The sequence below is a fragment of the Dasypus novemcinctus genome, chromosome 24 (genome assembly GCF_030445035.2).
Source record: "Dasypus novemcinctus isolate mDasNov1 chromosome 24, mDasNov1.1.hap2, whole genome shotgun sequence".
Classification (NCBI taxonomy): Eukaryota; Metazoa; Chordata; class Mammalia; order Cingulata; family Dasypodidae; genus Dasypus; species Dasypus novemcinctus.
The window spans coordinates 49,184,816-49,204,422 of NC_080696.1; the positions used below are offsets into that span (position 1 = coordinate 49,184,816).

Sequence of the window (19,607 nt, forward strand, 5' to 3'; positions counted from 1 at the left end):
CTGAGTCTACCAATCAGTACCTGAAATCAGCAGCCAACAGTCTCCTCCTCCCCTGTTTTTGGGAAATGGAGCTTCCAATTCCAATCACAGAACAGCTTCTGCGGTGGCTAGTGCCACCAGAGTAGGACAATCACCAGCCTCTGTGGCTTGGCCAGCAATTTCCTGGAGAGGCTGATGCAGGTACCTGCAGCTTCTTCCCTGTCGGAGGTGGAACTGGAACTTAGGCTAGACCTGCAATCTGACCTGGATGGAAAGAAGCTGGTCCCTACCAGCACTGTGATTCCCAGTCCACCCCACTTCCCTTCTTGCCAGGTGTGGAAGTAAGATGATGGCTCCCGGCCTCTTTCTGACTTGGACAGGCTCACACTTTAGCTGTTCTCAGGATTATACTTGAGCCCACTGAATTTACTCATCAGTAGCTAAAGAAGATGCCCAACCATCTCTTCCTCCCCCATTTTGGGGAAGTGGAGCTTTCAATTCCAGCCAAAGAACAGCTCCCAAGGTGGCTTGTGCCTCCAGTGGAGGATGGGCACCAGCCTCCATGGTGTGGAGTGCTCTACTTATGAGTCCTCTCTGCAGATAGGCAGTCTCCTCCTTCCATTCCTTTAAGGATGTTGCAGGATGCCCTTCTGGCCTCCTAAAGCCCCCAAACAGGTGCTTCAGCTAGCTCAGATAGCTCTGGGTGTTTACTAACTGCCCTGTAGCAGGAGCTGACTCTAGGAGCTCCTTACTCCACCACCATCTTGCTGGTTGTCCCTGCTTGTCGGAGTCAATGGACCCAAAGGGTATCGGGAATGAAAGAAAGAGAAAAGGGGGAAGAAAACAAGGAGAAAGAACGAGAGAAAAAAAAGAACGAGAGAGCTGGGATCACGGGATCTGCGAGTAGAGACTCATCAGACAACTTTATTGATTACAAGGGGCTCTTTATATACCACAGTGTACGTGTCTACAAGCAGGACCACGACAGCCTACGTGCCAATAAGCACAGACCTAGTAGAAACATAGCTTACGTGACATTAAGGAGCAACTCATATTAACTATTAGCATTACCTATAGTCTAAGGAATTTTAGAAAAAAACCTTACCTCAAGGTACAAAGTCTAAGTGTTCTATACATTACAAAAGGTATGAGCTCCTCTTTTCCTTCAGCCTTTAACAGCTTCAGCCCATTTGCCGGGAACTCCCAATCACTGCATTCCTTAGGTTGCAAGCGTAGTCATGGAGACAGCACGAGCATGGAGACAGCACGTCTCTCCTTGAGAGGCCACTGTACCTCAGTTTCTAACACCTGCTCCCCTGAATTTTTAAAGACTACAATACCAAATATTGATAAAGATATGGAGAAATGGGAATTATCCTACACTGCTGTTCAGAGAACAAAAATACCTGAGAAATGTAGTACAACTACCTTAGAAAACTAGAATTTTCTAGTAAACTTGACCAGATACATTATTTTGCTCCACCAACTTCACTCCTAGATATATTCCTTCCCCCAAATTGTGCTTATATGTACCAAAGTATATGTGCAAGAATGTTCATGGCTGAAGTATTTGAAACAATCATATGAGCTATTTTTCATTTCTCTAAGTATATGTCAGACATTTTTTTATTTGAACACTCAATGAAACAAATAAGGAGCAGAAAGAAACAGCTGAAAGAACTAGGGAGTCAAAAAGCTGAGCTGAAGAGATTACCAGGGGACAACTCAAAAAAGTAGAGAAATGGAATAATAAAATGAGCTGTTAAGAGAAATGGAAAATATACTGAGAAGATGTAAGGAAATATCTGATCATCCCAATAGGAAAGAATAGAGAAAATGTAAAAAGGCATTATTTGTAGTGGTAGTTTCTGTAATTTTTCCATTGTTAATTGTAAAAAAAAGGGTTAAGTTTAGCTTTCACATGAAGGTGACCTGGGATTGGGAAAACAGAAACTAAAATCAGCCTCATGCACATGCTAATTGGGGAACTAGCTGAGCCTGAGTCTGCAGTTGAGGGAGGGCGAGAGGGAGGCTCTGAAGGCTTTGGCACCAAGTTTGAAGGTAGTGCCAAGTTCAAAAGTGGTGCCTAATTTGAATATGGGGTCAATTTTGAAAGTGGCACCAAGTTTGAAAGCAGCACCAACTACCAAGTCACCAGAATGTAGGGAATGAGAATGGTAAAAAGGAGCAGGAAACCATATAGTTAATTAGACCTCTTGGATAGCTATAAACTCTGAAGGACCCAATCAATGGGCAACAGGGGAGGGACCTGTGTGTTAAGATTAGGATATAAATGTTGTTGTTTCTTGTTGTTTGGCATGCTGACCATTATATTCAGGTTGCACACCTGCACTTGTAAGATTGTTAATAAAATTCTTTTCTCCTCCACAATCAGGTGAGCATTTATTCTCTTACAGGTACAGCTTTCTTTCTAAAAGCTTTGGGGGGGTCATCTGGGATCTGAAGCTATGGGGGGCCCTTCTGGGGTGGACAAGGGGAAGGTATGCCCTGCTGATTGAGTGGTCTCAGACTCCACTATTGGGGGCCCACCTCAGACAGCTGGAAAGACCTGAGACCAGGTGCTTAGACCTGCCAATTATGGACAAGAAAATGGAAGGGAAAACCTGCCTCTCACTTACCAGGCAACTCTGTGCATGGGCCAAGGTATAAAAAAGGACTTTTAAGTATTGCTTAGGTAGTTGGGAAATCCTGATGAGTCTGGGGTGATTGTGTATGCATGAGATGCATGACACACTGTGCATTTCCCTTCTCCTGTGAGGGAAAGGGCTGGAGATAAATGAAGCAAAAACATCTGAGAAAAAGAAACCCAGATAAGATTCAGAATGGGGAATAGGGGCAGCTGTCCAGCCAGGAAAAGAGGAAAGGGGGTATCTATAGGATCCCCCAGGGATATTCTTCCAGATAGTACATTAGGGAGGACATTAAAACATTGGAACAATAATGATCAGACCAAGGGAAAGGACAAAAAGAAAATGATCAAATATTGCTTGCTGCTATATTTGGACTAAAGGAAGCATTTTATCACCTGATGTATTCTGGCCAAAATTTGTGGCACATAAGGATTGGCTCTGTGCCGACCTTGTATTATATGCTAATGAAAAGGAACCCTTTTCCAAGAGGGACTGACTATGCCATGTGCTGGCTGAAGGGAAAAGAGACCACTCTTTATCCTGTAAGAGTTAAAATTTCAGACCCAGAAACCAAGCTAGTAGAAACTAAAATCTGGGATCCCTTATTGAACCTCCCCTCTTCTTATGCTCCCCCTCCCCTCCTGGAGCAGGAACTGTTGGACTCTGAAAACTCAATAGGACCCACCCAGTTCCCTGGGGAATCAGAAGTTCAATCGGTGCCAACTGCCTCACTGACTGCAAACTACCAACAGCTGAGGAAAGAATTAGTACAATGCAGAAAGAATATACAGAATTTTCTATTCCCAAAGTCCCCTGAGGGAAGGAGGGTGAAAGAACATAATCCCATTGAGCCTCTATACCCCTTGAGAGAGGTATCAATTGGGCCAGGAGAGATTAGTTATGTAAATGCACCCCTGACAAGTACAGAAGTCAGGGACTTCAAAAAAGGAGATGGGGAAACGGACTTTAGCCCAGTGGTTAGGGCGTCCGTCTACCACATGGGAGGCCCGCGGTTCAAGCCCCGGGCCTCCTTGACCTGCGTGGAGCTGGCCCATGCGCAGTGCTGATGCGCGCAAGGAGTGCCCTGCCACGCAGAGGTGTCCCCCGCGTGGGGGAGCCCCACGCGCAGGGAGTGCACCCATAAGGAGAGCCGCCCAGCGCGAAGGAGGGAGCAGCCTGCCCAGGAATGGCGCCGCCCACACTTCCCTGCCGTTGCCGCTGACGACAACAGAAGCGGACAAAGAAACAAGACGCAGCAAAAAGACACAGAAAACAGAAAACCGGGGGAGGGAAGGGGAATTAAATAAATAAAAATAAATAAATCTTTAAAAAAAAAAAAAAAGGAGATGAAATTATTAATGCAAGATCCAATGGGGCTAGCCGAGCAAATGGATCAGTTCCTAGGTCCTTGTCTATATAAATGATCTGAACTTTTATCTATACAGAGTATCATTTTTATGGGAGAAGAAAGGGGAATGGTGAGGAGGGCAGCTATGAAGGAGTGGGAAAGGCAACACCCACCTGGACAAGGGGCAATGTTAGCAGAGGAAAAGTTCCCCAATGTAGATCCTAACTGGGACAATAATGATCAGGGGGATAGAGCACAAATGAAGGATCTTAGAGACCTCATTATACAGGGGATAAAATTTGCAGTGCCTAAATCTCAAAATTTAAATAAAGTCTTTGAGGTGAATCAAGAAAAAGATGACACAACCCCCGCCCCCCCACAAAGGTTGAGGGACCAGGTGAGGAAATATTCAGGAATGAACCCTGATGACCCTGTGGCCCAGGGAATACTAAAGTTCAGCTATGTAAAGGGGCTTTGGCCTGACGTTCAGAAAAAGATCCAGAAGGATGGATGGATGGATGGATGGATGGATGGATGGATGGATGGATGGATAAACCACTGGAAGAGTTATTGAGAGAGTCTCAGAAAGTGTTTGTGAGAAGGGAGGAGGAAAAGCAGAAGCAAAAAGCCAAAGTCATGATGAGCACAGTCAACCACATGATCCATAAAAGATTAGAAGCAAGACAGGGAGGGGGGAGGCAGAGACAAGACTATCTTGCTGGACTATCTTGAATAAAGGGGCTAAGAGAATACAGGACTCTGCAGGGTGTTATCACTGTGGGAAACCTGGTCATTTCAAAAGGGAGTGCCCAAATTTAAAGAAAGAAGATCAAGTCATACCCCTGATGAGTTTTGAGGACTAGGGGAATCAGAGGCTCCTAATCTCAAGAGCTCACTGGGAGACTTTAGTAAATCTAAAGGTGGACATATATCAGGAAGAAATTACATTTTTGGTGGACACTGGAGCAGCTTGATCTTCTGTGAACCCATCCCAACAGGGACCAAACTCTCTGGTAGTTCCTTCACAGTCTTGTGGCTACAAGGGGAGGGATATAAAGGTCCCATTCTTGAGTCTACTGATATTTGTTGGGAGGATAACCAAATTATGAGCCCTCACTTGTACATCCCAGAAGCTGGGAGTAATTTGTTGGGAAGGGACCTGATAATACCCATGCGGCTGGATTTGGAAGTAAGGGATAAACAGATAGAAGTTGTTTTAACCCCACTCATTGGAGAAGACAAAAAAGACATCGAGGAAAAAGTATGGGTGAAGGAAGGAAACAGAGGGGGGATTACAGGTTCCCCCTCTTATAATCAAATTAAAGAAGAAAGGGAATGTAGTTTGTCAAAAACAACACCTCATTCCCCAAAGGGGGACACAGGGACTCCAACCCATCATCGAGGTCTCCTTTGAGATGGACTCTTGGAGACCTGTATATCCCCCTTCAATTCCCCTATTTTACCCATCCAGAAATCAGACGGTAGTTGGAGGATGGAACAGGATCTAAAAGCCATTAATCAAATTACCCAAGCTTGGCACCCTGTAGTTCCCAGTCCTTATACTCTCCTCAGCAAAATACCCTACCATCATAAATGGTTTAGTGTAATAGATCTGAAAGATGCCTTTTGAGCCTGTCCCCTTGATCCAGAGTGTAGGAACTTGTTCATTTTGAGTAGGAGGATCTCTTCACTGGAACGAGACAGCAATACAGGTGGACAGTCCTACCCCAGGGTTTCATGGTACCCCCCAACCTCTTTGGGCAAGAATTAGAGAAAATGTTGGAAAAATTTTTAATTCCATTGGAAATCAGCCTTTTAAAGTGTGTATATGATCTGTTAATATCAGATAAAGAAAGATGGGATGTGACTCAAGCTACAAAGGATCTACTGAACTTCTTGGGGGATCAAGGGTTAAGGGTGTCAAAAAGTAAGCTGCAATTTGTGGAAAGAGAAGTCAAATACCTGGGCCATCTCATCAGTGAGGAAAGGAGGAAGATAAATCCAGAGAGAATTCAGGCCATAATTGAATTACTTCTTCCCTGGACAAAAACAGAACTAAGGAAATTCCTGGGATTGGTGGGGTATTGTAGATTATGGATAGACTATTCTGCATCCCAAACTAAGGGATTATATAAAAAAAAAAAACTATTGGAGGATGGGCCTGACAAGTTAGAATGCTAAGAGGAGGAAATAGAGGCCTTAGGGGAGTTCAAACAGACACTAGTGCAAGCCCCTGTTCTAGCCTTCTCTTCCCTCAAGAAGTCTTTCCATTTGTTTGTTACAGTAGATAGAGGGATAGCATTGTGAGTTTTAACCCAGATCCGGGGAGACCAAAACAAACTGTAGCCTTACTTTCCAAAATTTTTTACCCTGTCTTCAGGGAATGGCCCAGGTGCGTTCAAGCTGATTTTTGGGGAAGCTTGTCATCAGCACCCCTCATCAGGTCAGGACTATTTTGTCTCAGAAAGCAGGAAGGGGAAGCAGATGTGGCTCATATAGGAGACTACCATATTAAAGGTCCAGGATTCAATACCCAGGGCCTCCTGGCCCATGTGGTGAGCTGGCCCATGCACAGTGCTGCCACACACAAGGAGTGCTGTGCCACACAGGGGTGCCCCACGTGCAAGGAGTGTGCCCCGCAAGGAGAGCCACCCTGCATGAAAAACGCAGCCTGCCCAGGAGTGGCACCACACACATGGAGAGCTGAAGCAGCAAGATGATGCAACAAAAAGAGACACAGGGGAAGCGGACTTGGCCCAGTGGTTAGGGCGTCTGTCTACCACATGGGAGGTCCGTGGTTCAAACCCTGGGCCTCCTTGACCCCTGTGGAGCTGACCCATGCACAGTGCTGATACACGCAAGGAGTGCCGTGCCACAGAGGGGTGTTCCCTGTGTAGGGGAGCCCCACGCACAAGGAGTGCACCCCATAAGGAGAGCTGCCCAGCACGAAAGAAAGTGCAGCCTGCCTAAGAATGGCGCCACCCACACACAGAGCTGACACAACAAGATGACGCAACAAAAAGAAACAGATTCCCGTGCCGCTGACAACAACAGAAGCGGACAAATAAGACACAGCAAATAGACACAGAGAACAGACAACCGAGGCGGGGGGGTAGGGGGAAAATGGGAGAGAAATAAATAAGTAAATAAATATTTTTAAAAATTTTTAAAAAAGAGACACAGATTCCCAGTGCCACCAGACAAGAATGCAAGCAGGCACAGAACAACACACAGCGAATGGACACAGAGAGCAGACAATGGCGGGGAGGGGAGAGAAATAAATAAAATAAATCTTTAAAAAGAAAGAAAGCAGGAAGGTGGTTGACTGACTCCCACGTTCTGAAGTATGAGGCTATCCTAGTGGGAAAACATGATTTGGCATTGACAGTGGATCATAGCTTAAACCCAGCCTCCTTCTTTCAGAAGGGATCTGACCAAATAGAGGCGCCTGAGCATGATTGTTTAGACCTAATTGAACACCACACCTGAGTCCAGTCTTACCTAGGGAACCTCCCCCCTGTCCTCAGCTGAAAGACTTCATTGATGGGTCCTCTAAAGTCTTAGAAGGAAAAAGGCACAATGGCTATGTAGTGGTGGACTGACTAACTCGTAGAGTAAAAGAAGCTGGCCATTTGCCCAATGAATGGTCAGCTCAAACTTGTGATTTGTATGCATTAAATCAAGCCCTCAAATTATTAAAGAAAAAAGATGATATGGTCTACACTGATGTTAAGTATGCCCTTGGGGTGGTCTACACCTTTGGAAATTTTGGGGAAAAGAGGGAATTAATTAACAGCAAAGGAAAAGAGATCATCCATGGGGAATTGGTAAAACAGATATTAGCCAATTTTCTCTTACCCAGAGAAATATCAGTGGTGCATGTAAACAGATACCAGAAAGGTCATACATTTGAGGCAAAGGGCAATGGATGGGCAAATGAGAAGGCCAAAGAAGCCTTCCTCTGTCTCCTTTCAAGATTGCTGGTTCTATCACCCTCTATTTCCAAGGAGTTTGGGGTTCCTACATTCTCTGAAAAAAGAGGTGAAAGAGCTTGAACAATTGGGAATGACCTTAGATGATCAAGGGAAATGGTCCTCCTGGAAAGCAGAAAAATGTTGAATAAACAAATAAAAAGAGAGGTACTAGCAGTCTTACATCAAGGGAGTCATTGGAGAATACAGGCCATGTGTGATCTGGTTGTTAAGTATTTTGGATGAGTGGGCCTTTATACTGTAGCTAAACAAATAAGTGAATGATGCACAATTTGCCAAAAGGTCAATAAGAAAGTTTTAAGGAAGAAAGAGCAAGGGGGAAAGGAGCCAGGCCTCCGGCCATTCCAGAGCATTCAGCTTGATTACACTGAAATGCCCCCAGTGGTTCGGCTAAATTATGTTCTGGTTATTGTAGATTGTCTGACAGGATGGGTGGAGACTTATCCTCTGGTTTCTACTACAGCATCAGGAACTTCCAAAAAATATCCTTGAATAAATCATTCCTTATTATGGGATAGTGGAAAATATAGACTCAGACAATGGTAGCCACTTTACCTCCTGTGTGCTACAGAATGTTACGTGAAGCCTAGGTGTCACAGGGACCTTCCATACACCCTGGCATCCACTGTCCTCAGGGAGAATGGAGATAATGAATCAAACTTTGAAAAGACATCTTTCTAAGCTGATCTTAGAAACAAAGTTACCCTGGATTAAGTGCTTACCCATAGCCCTACTGAGGATTAGAACTGCCCCTAGGAAAGAACTAGGTCTCTCCCCTATAAAGTGCTTTTTGGCTTGCCCTTTCCTAGGAGGACTGGGGAACTCCCTTCCTTAGAGTGGAAGGATCTCTTCCTTAAGAATTATACACTGGCTTTGTCCTCTACTTTGTCATCCCTCAGGCATTGTGGTTTGCTGGTTCAGACCCTGCCATGTGAATTCACTGTTCATAAACACTGACCCAGTAGTTGGTCCCTGATCAAGTTGCAGAAGGAGTCCAAACTTCAGCCAACCCGGGAAGGACCCTACCAAGTTTGGTCAACCACTGAAACTGCAGTTCGGACAGCAGAAAGAGGCTGGACTCACACACCCAAGTAAAAGGACCAGTACCTGAACCAAACAATAAGTATCCAACAACAACATCCAAGTCCTGGAAAATAATTCCAACACCAGATGCTTTAAGGATCACTCTGAAAAGAAAATAGGCAGGCGGACATATCAGGAAAGGAGGAGGGATTGGTCAGACACTGTATCAGTGAAATTTGTGGGAATGTATCCCTCCACTTGAACATAACTTGTAGAGGGCAGGCTATTACTCATAACGACTTTGCCTAGTGCCTTGGGAGACTGAAGGATGAAGGGTTTAAAGCTCTGTCTGAGAATGAGAATAATTACTCTGGTTATTATGATCCAGATTCGGGATGCAACAAGCCCCATCAAATTGGCAGCAAATGTAACCAAAGGCCTAGAATCCCAGACTGTGCAGTTTGATGCCTGCCAAGTAATAGACTGTGAGAATTTGGAGCACAACTGGCGGCTGAGTGGGCAAAACAAATACCTATGCCTAGAGTCACCAAGAGGTTATCTCAACTTCAACACCTGTTTCACTTGGTACCATGTGTGGTGGACTACCAAATACAAGGGATGGACCACCAGGAACAGTGGAGGCCATACACACTGGAAACCACTGGAAGACAAGATAGCCTTTTATTAAGGTGATCCCCCACCAGATTGCAAAAATCTCCAGTGCAGGTAGAGGCCAAGATGGCGTCAGAGTAAGGAGCTCCTGGAGTCAGCCCCTGAAACAGGGCAGTTGATGGTCACCCAGAGCTACCTAAAGCACCTTTTGGAGGACCCAGGAGACCAGAGGAGTATCCTACAAAATCCTTGACAGTGTGGAAGGAGGAGACTACCCATCTGTACAGAGGAATCGTGAGTAGAGCCCTCCACACTGTGGAGGTCAGTGCTCTTAGCATGCAAGCCACCTCGAGAGCTATTCTGTGGTTGGAGTTGAAGTTCCATTTCTCCCAGTAAAAACGGGAGGAAAACACAGTGTGGCACTGACTTCAGCTACTGATTAGTGGATTTGGCAGGCTGAAGTAGAATCCTAGGAACAACTAAACTTTGAGCCTGTCCAGGTCAGAGGGAAGCCAGTGGCTGCCATTCTGACTCCGCTCCGGGCACGAGGGAAAGTGGCACTGACTGAAAATCACAGTGCTTGTAAGGACCAGCTTCTTTCCACCCAGGTTGGGTTGCAGGTCTAGCCTAAACCCCAGTCCCACCTCCAGCAGGGAGGAAGCTGGGAGAACCTGTACCATCTTGCCAGGAAGCTGCAAACCATGCCTCAGAGGCTGGTGCCCATCCCAGTCTAGGGGCAAGCCACCTCAGGAGCTATTCTGTGGCAGGAGCGGAAGCTCCATTTCCCATAAACGGTGGAGGAAGAAAGAGATGTCCACTGACCACAGCTACTGGTTAGTGGACTCAACTGGCTAAAGTATAATACTAGATCCAGCTGGGTCTGATCCTGTCCAAGTGGGAAAGAATTTGGTAGCTGCCATTTTGACCCCACCCCCCAGTGTGAGGGAGAGCCTGGCTGACTGAAATACAGTCATGTTAGAGCTGGGCTTCTTTCCACCAAGACTGGACTGCAGCCCTAGCCTAGGCTTCAGCCCCACCTCCAGCAGCGACATAGTTGGCAGCACCTGCACCAGGCTCTCCAGGCAACTGCAAGTGCTCTCTGCTGACAGAGGCTGAATAGTCAGACACCTGGAGCTGCTTCCCCACACCCCAACTCTAAGATACATACTAATCAGAATGTCAAATATCAGACACAAAGAGAATTCTGAGAGCAGCGAGAGAAAAGCAATGCATAATATATAAGGGATACCCAATAAGATTAAGTGCCTATTTCTTATCAGAAATCATGGAAGAAAGAAAGCAGTGGTATGATATATTTAAGATACTACAGGAGAAAAACTGCCAGCCAAGGATTTTATACCCAGCAAGATTATCTTTTTAAAATGAGGGTGAGATTAGAATATTTACAGATAAACAGAAACTGAGAGAGTTTATAACAAAAATACCAGCTTTTCAGGAAATATTAAAGGGAATGTTACAACTTCAAAAGAAAAGACAGGAGAGAGAAGCCTGGAAGAGAGTCTAGAAATGACAACTATATCAGTAACAGTAACTAAAAGTGTCAAATATGAAATGACAGACAAAACACAAAGCTCAAAATGGATTAAATAAGAACTGTCTTGATAGTAATAACACTGAATGTTAATGGATTAAACTCCCCAATCAAAAGATACAGACTGGCAAAATGGATAAGAAAATATAAGCCATCTATATGTTGTCTGCAAGAGACTCACCTTAGACTCAAGGATACAGATAAATTGAAAGTGAAAGGTTGGAAAAAGATATTTCATGCATGCAGTAACCAAAATAAAGCTGGGTTAGCAGTATTATACTTCTATCAGATGATACAGACTTTAAAAGCAAAACTGTTATTAGAGACAAGGAAGGACATTACTTATTAATAAGAGAGAAAATTCATCAGAAAGAAATAACTATCATAAATATATATGCACCTAACCAGGATGTCCCAAGATACATGAGGCAAACACTGGCAAAACTGAAGGGAAAAATAGACATCTCTACAATAATAGTTGGAGACTTCAATACACCACTCTCAGCATTGGATAGAACATCTGGGCAGAGGATCAATAAAGAAACAGTGAGCTTGAATAATATGATAAATGGACTAAACCTAATAGACATATACAGAACATTGCATCCCAAAACAACAGGGTATACATTCTTTTCAAATGCTCATGCATCTTTCTCCAGGATAAAATCAATCATAAAAGGATCCTATGAACCACTGAATGCCAAAAACTAGACAATGTAGACAAAATGGAAATATTCCTAGAAACATATAAACAACATACACTGACCCTAGAAAAGATAGATGACTTCAACAAACAAATCACAAGTGAATGATTGAAACAGTCATCAAACAGCTCCCCAAAATGAAAAGCCCAGAACCAGATGGTTTCACAGGTGAGTTTTACCAAGCATTCAGGGGAGATTAAACATCAATCTTACTCAAGCTCTTCCAAAAGATTGAACAAGAAGGAATGCTACCAGAGTCATTCTATGAAACCAATGTCACCCTAATACCAAAGCCAGATAAAGATATTATGAAAAAAAGAAAATTAGAGACCTTTCACTAATGAATATGGATGAAAAAATCCTCAATAAAATACTTGGTAATTCAATCCAACAACACATTAAAAGAATTACTCATCATGATCCAGTGGGTTTTATACCAGGCATGAAAAGGGTGGATCAATACAAGAAAATTAGCATAATACTCCATGTTAATAAATCAAAGAAGAAAAAGCATATGATTTTATTGATTGATACAGAAAAGGCATTTGACAAAATACAACATTCCTTCTTGATAAAAATACTGCAAAAGATAGGAATTGAAGGAAACTTTCTCAACATGATAAAGGCCATATATGATAAACCCACATACAACATTGTACTCAATGGTGAAAGACTGAAAGTTTTCCTGTTGAGTTGGGAACAAGACAAGGATGACCACTGACACCACTGTTGTTCAATACAGTGCTAGAAGTTCCAGCAAGAGGAATCAGGCAAGAAAAAGAAATAAAAGGCATCCAAATCAGAAAGGAAGAAGTAAAACTTTGGCTGTTCAAGATGTTATGATCCTATATCTAGAAAGTCCCAAAAAATCTACAACAAAGCTGCTCGAGCTAATAAACAATTTCAGTACAGTGTCAGGATACAAGATAAGTATGCAAAAATCAGTGGTGTTTCTATACAATTGTAATGTGCCATCTGAGAAGAAAGTCAGGGTGAAAAACTCTATTTACAATAGCAACTAAAAGAATCAAATATTTAGAAATAAACTTAACCAAGGATGTAAAGTACTTGTATTCAGAAAACTACAATGCATTGCTAAAAGAAATTTTAAAAAGTCTAAATATTCCATGCTCATGCATTGGAAGACTAAATATAATTAAGATGTCAGTTCTACCCAAATTGATACAATACAATTCCACTTTTTTTTAATCCCCCAACATTTTTTAAGCAAATGGAGAACAAAATTATCAAATTTATTTGGAAGAGTAAGGAGCCCCAAATAGCCAGAAACATCTTATAAAGGAAAAGGAAAGTTGGAGTATGTTCACGTCCAGACTTTAAATTATATTCCCTAGCTACAGTTGTAAAAACAGCATGGTATTGGCATAAAAATAGACACATAGATGAATGGCACTGAATTGGTGTTTCAGAAACAGACCTTCACATCTATGGTCAAGTGATTTTTGACAAGCCTGTCAGACCTACCCAGGTGGGGCAGAACACCATTCAACAAATGGTGCTGGGAGAACTGGATATCCATAGCCAAAAGAAAGAAAGAGGACCGCTATCTCACACTTTATACAAAAATTAACTCAAAATGGATCAAAGACCTAACTATAAAAGCAAGAACCGCAAAGCTCCTAAAATAAAACGTAGGGAAACACCTTCAAGACTTGGTGGTAAGTAGTACAGTCTTAAACCTTACACTGAAATCACAAGTAATGAAAGAAAACATGGATAAATGGGACCTCCTGAAACTAAAACACAGTGATTCAAAGGACTTCATCAAGAAAGTAAAAAGGCAGCCTGTTTAATGGGAGAAAAATATTCGGAAACCAAATATCTGATAAGGATTTGCTTTCCATTCTATATAAAGAGATCATACAACTCAACAATAAAAGAGCAAACAATTCAATTTAAAAATGGGCAAAAGATTTCAATAGACATTTCTTCAAAGAGGAAATACAAATGGCCAAAAAGCACATGAAAAATGTTCCATATCATTAGCTATTAGGAAAACGCAAATCAAAACAACGAGATATCATCTCACACTGCATAGAATGGCCATTATTTTGAAAAAACAAAAACAGAAAACTAAGTGCTGGCAAGGATGTGTAGAAATAGGAACAGTCCTTCACTGTTGGTGGGATTGTAAAATGGTGCTGCCTCCGAGGAAGACAGGTTGGCGGGATTGTAAAATGGTACAGCCTCTGTGGAAGACAGTTTTTCTCAGTAAGTTAAATATAGTACTACCATATGATCCAGCAATTCCTCTACTAGGAATATATCCAGAAGAACTAAAAATTATGATACAGACATCTGCACATTGATATTCATACCTGCATTATTCATACTTGCCAAAAGATGGAAACAACCCCTGTGTCCATCAACCAATGAATAGATAAATAAAATTGGTATGTACTTAAGATAGAATACTATGTTGCAGTAAGAAGGAATGAAATTGGGACACATATGATAACATGGATGGATCTTGAAGACATTAGGCTAAGTGAAGTAAGCCAGATACAAAGGGACAAATTTTGCATGGTTTCATTATCATGAACTAAATATGAAGAATAAATGCATAGAGTTAAAACCTAGAGTATAGGTTATCAGGAGATAAGAGGAGGGTTGAGAAGAACTACTGACACTTAATGTATGTAGAAGTTTTCATTATCTTGAATGTTAAAGTGTATAAATTGACAGAGTTGAAAGCAATGCATTATAGTGAGTAGCAGCTGGTATATAAATGGGATTGTGATTGAAAAGGGTAATCTAGGGATGTAAATGTCAGTTGAAAGAAAGCTAGAGAATAATCTAGGAACTGAATAACACAGCAAACCCAGAAGTGGATGAGAATTGTGGTTGATGGTACAGATGCAAGAATGTCTTTCTGTCAGCAAGAGTGGGTGTACATCACTACTGCAGGGTGGTGGGAATGTGGAGAAGCATGGGAAAAATACAACTGGTGTGACCTGTGGAGTGTGGCTAACAGCAATACTGTAATATTCTTGCATCAATGCGAAATATGTACTGTGTTGATAATGGGGATGTAGGGGAAAAGTGTGCCAAATGTATGCTACAGGCCATGGATGGTGGTAATAGTCTGATGATATTATCTCATAATCTATAACAAATATCCTACCATGGTGTGAAGTGTTGGTGAAGGGGTATTGTATAGGAATTCCACACATGCGCATGATTGTTTTGTAAGTTCACAACCTCTGTAATACAAATACAAAATACACCAAATATAAGATATGAACTATAGTTTTTAGGAATATTTTAATGATGCTCTTGCATAGTTTGTAACAAATGTTTCACAACAATGCAAGGTATTGGTAGAGAGGGACCCCTGTATGACATGATGCATGTTTATTTTGTAAGTTCAAAACTTTTACTATACACTTATTGTTTTTAGTCAGCCAAAGAGGTGCTGAGGCAAAATACCAGAAATTGGTAGGTTTTTATAAAGGGTATTTATTTGGGGTAGGAGCTTATAGATACCAGGTCATAAGCATAAGTTACTTCCCTCACCAAAGTCTATTTTCACGTGTTGGAGCAAGATGGCTGCCAACATCTGCAAGAATTCAGGCTTCCTGGGTTCCTCTGTTCCAGGATCTTGCTTCTGTTTCCTCTGTGAGCTTACTTGCCAGGACTCCAGCTTAAGGCTTCAGCTTCAAACTCCAGCATCAAAACTCCAACATCAAAAACTCCTAACTCTGTCCTTTGCCATGCCTTTTATCTGTGAGACCACCCACCAAAGGGTGGGGACTCAATGACCTACTAGTACAAGAGGTTTACATAATTACTTAATCAAGTAAACCTATGAACCTAACATAATCTAATATGCCCAGAGGAAAAGATTAGTTTACAAACATAATCCATTATTTCCTTTTGGAATTCATCAATAATATCTCATTGCTACAGAAGTGTCAACCACATCTATATGCCGATCATTAACAGATCCATGTTCTCTGGCTATGAAAGAAACAAATTTTTTTTTAAGATTTATTTTTTATTTATTTCTTTCCCCTTCCCCTCCATTGTCTGCTCTGTGTCCATTCGCTGTGTGTTCTTCTGTGTCCACTTGCATTCTTGTTAAGCAGCACCAGGAAACTATGTCACTTTTTTCGTTGCTTCATCTTGCTGCACCTGCTCTCCATGTGTGCGACGCCACTCCTGGGCAGGCTGCACTTTTTTCCTGCAGGGTAGCTCTCCTTGCGGGGCCCACTCCTTGCACATGGGGCTCCCCTACACGGGGGACTCCCCTGTGTGGCACGGCACTCTGTGCATGCTGCAGAACTGCACGTGGGCCAGCTCACCCTTGGGTCAGGAGGCCCTGGGTACCAAACCTTGAACCTCCTATATGGTAGGTGGATGCTCTATCAGTTGAGCCACAACCACTTCCCAAGAAACATATTAGAGACTGGACATCATACTGCAAAAGAGATCCCAAGACTTGCAAAGTACTATCACTCAGGTGAAGCACATTTTATACAACCAGATACCTCTGAATTTTAAACCATATGATATAAATAACACCATATGCTTTAACTCCTTTCGAAGCGAAGTGAGACCCTTGGTAAAAAACAGTGTTAAACTCATTCATTTGATGAAAAATAAGACAGTCATCAGTTTCTTATGGATGAATGGAATTGGCAAAGATATGATGGAGAAGAAAAGCAAATCTAAATCCATTATAGGAGTCTATTCTAGGAACAAACCAACCAGCTGATGTATGAATTGGTCCCCTTGAAGCATGTTTATAAAATTAATGTCTTAGAAAACTGGAAGTCCCTCCTGTTGAACTTCCTCAACTTCCATATTTGGGTAATATTTCCAGCCTCATATTCTTTAAAACCAATTTTCCAATCTTGCTTCCTCCAGGTATCATTGAACATAGGCAGATACTTATGCACATTGCCCAAAAATCTGTGACATAAACTATCATTCCCAGCATATAAAATGGACAAGGACAGGTACTATCTCATGTCATGTCCTCTGGGAAAAGTCTGATTCCCTGTTGTCTTTCAGGACAATAGAACTATAAATACTTTTTCATTTAATTTGGATTTACTACATTAGAGAAAGCTATTTACAAGGCAGGATCCAATTTTTCATTCTTACACATCAAGTCACAGGAACTTCCAATGAAGACATAAGTATGGATTGCAGGGCCTAGACAGCATTGCAGGAAGAGGCATGATAGGAGAGTAGGATGCCAGTTTATTGGATGTTCAAGATTGCTTACCTCTGATCTAATAGAGACACCAACCTTATTACAATGAACAGCTGCTAGGTTCACTGGGTAACCAAACTTTTCCAAGGTCCTTCCTTCAAGAGTTCTCTACCAAATAAAGCACAGAGTAACCACCAAAGATGAGATTAAGGTAATCTAATTTAATCTAATTCTGTTTTCCAACTCATGTACCTTTCTAAGTCTCACAGCCCATGCCCTGCCCTGAAATCAGCATCACATATTCTGCCATGGACGTAAAAAGCAGAACATTTACTCCCTTATTATAACACACCCATAGAGACTCTTCAAAAATGTAAGATTAAAAGTCACCCATCCTAACTGAGACTCAGGTGCAGAACACAGAAGTATCCAGTATGCTAGTAGATATTTATTCAGCCTCTCCCAACCTATACCCTCTTCTATCCAGCCCTGTCATTACTAAGTCTTCTGCTTACTAGAGCTATGTTGATGATTAGTAGGAGACACAGAGATGTTAGCTCCTTTGGGGCCATGGAAAGAAGCACCTCCACTACCTTCCCAGTCACTGACCCTAACCCCCTGGCCCCCAGTGGAAAACATACTGTAGTCAGCACCAAAGCACTCAGGCTCTACCTATTCCTTATTGGAGCAAATACAAATGCCTTTATTATGCATGAGGACCTTAAAAGCAGGACTTATTCAGCGCTCCCTACCCAGGACATAGCATAGGCTTCCAACACAGAGGGAAAACTACATATTGAATGTAGTAATATGAGGGACAAGATCAAAATGTACATTTTAGGACTCAGATGCAAAACTGTCACTTTACATAGTTTCTATAACTGAATTCCATTTTATAACAAACCCTGTGTTCCAAGCCTTCTTTCTCACTAGGGTAATCTTAACCTCATTCAGGGATATTTCCGACAAATTCAAATATTTTCATCATGGTTCAAACTTAATTGCATAATTATTCACCTCTCAGAGTTTGTGCTTTCCAATACTCTTTAATCTTCCTTTTTTCCTACTTTTCTCCCAAAGCATGGTCTCAGTCCAATGGAAATTTAAAAATTACCCTACCATTAGGAATGAGATGTCTGAATCTTACTGGTCTCCAGCTCTGTCATTGTACATAGAACTCAGTACTTGCTGCTTTGTCTTGGAGTCCAGGCTTGGACCCCTGGTCACACAATGGTCACCCTGCTCTCATAACCAGAGATGTGATTAACCTCACATAGTCTTTGGGAAATACCTGTGAAACCAGGGTTAATGTCCACAAACTTTGCCACTGGCTCTGGTCACAGGATCTCCACAACTTTTTATTCTAGCCCATGCTCTTCTGCTCCAAAAATCTCTTAGAATTTCTGAAGTCCTGTTAGGATGCAGAAAGTCAATTCTAGGGAAGACTTGGCCCAATGGATAGAGCATTCGCCTATCATATAGGAGGTCCGCGGTTCAAACCCCAGGCCTCCTTGACCCATGTGGAGCTGGCCCATGTGCACTGCTGATACACTCAAAGGAGTGCTGTGCCACGCACCCCGCATAGGGGAGCCCCACGCGCAAGGAGTGTGCCCCATAAGGAGAGCCACCCAGCGCGAAAGAAAGTGCAGCCTGCCCAAGAATGACGCCGCACACACAGAGAGCTGACACAACAAAGATGACGCAACAAAAAGAAACACAGATTCCTGGTACTGCTGATAAGGATAGAAGCAATTTCAGAGGAACACACAGCAAATGGACACAGAGAGCAGACAACTTGGGGAGGAGGGGGCGGAGAGAAATAAATAAATAAATCTTTTTTTTTTAAAAGTCAATTCTACATCCTTTTTCTACCTAGGTACCATGGTGCCTCCAGAGGCACATTCACTTCTCTTCTGTCTGTGTCAAATCTCCCCTTGCTTCTCTCTTAGAGAAGATACTTGTGATGGGTAACCTGCATAATCCAGGATAATCTCCCCATCTCAAGATCCCTAACTTAATCACATCTACAAAGACCTTTATTCCAAATACAATAACATTTATAGGTTCCATGGAGTAGGACCTGATATCTTGGGGGGTGGGGGGCAGCCGTCATTCTAACTACCAAAACAGGTATTATAAGATTCAGTGGAAAATATTCAATGGGAATATGATGATACATTAGCATAATCCAAAAAGAAAGAAAATGAACAGGATTACCTATCTGGTTTCTTAAAAATAAGTATTAAGGGGAGCAGGTGTAGCTCAGTGGTTGAGCACCTGCTTCACATGTAGTAGGTCCTATGTTCAATCCCAAGAACTCCTTTTAAAAAAAGGTTATTAAACATAAAAAGAAATGCAATGAGGAAAACCAGCAATATGGCAGCGGAGTAAGGAGCTCCTAAACTCAGCTCCTGTTACAAAGAAGTTAGTAAACACCCAGAGCTATCTGGAGCTAGCTGAAGCACCTGTTTGGGGGCTCCAGGGAACTAGAAGAGCATCCTCCAACATCCTTGAAGGAATGGAAGGAGAGACTGCCCATCTGCAGAGAATACTCGTAAGTAGAG

The 19,607-nt window shown here is 42.3% G+C and overlaps 1 protein-coding gene across 2 annotated transcripts in view; it reads right to left on the reverse strand.

Moving 5' to 3' along the window:
* The window catches only part of LOC101425455 (WAP four-disulfide core domain protein 10A), a 50,153-nt gene that overhangs the window by 13,681 nt on the left and 16,865 nt on the right, over positions 1 to 19,607 (reverse strand). Inside the window, exon 1 of one of the 2 annotated variants that reach the window (XR_009183318.1) lies at positions 17,140 to 17,211. The exons of the other annotated variant lie outside the window; for it this stretch is intronic. The gene's annotated coding sequence lies outside the window, so the exon portion shown is untranslated. Of the gene's footprint in view, positions 1 to 17,139; positions 17,212 to 19,607 lie in introns of those variants that run through there. 2 annotated transcript variants of the gene reach the window in all.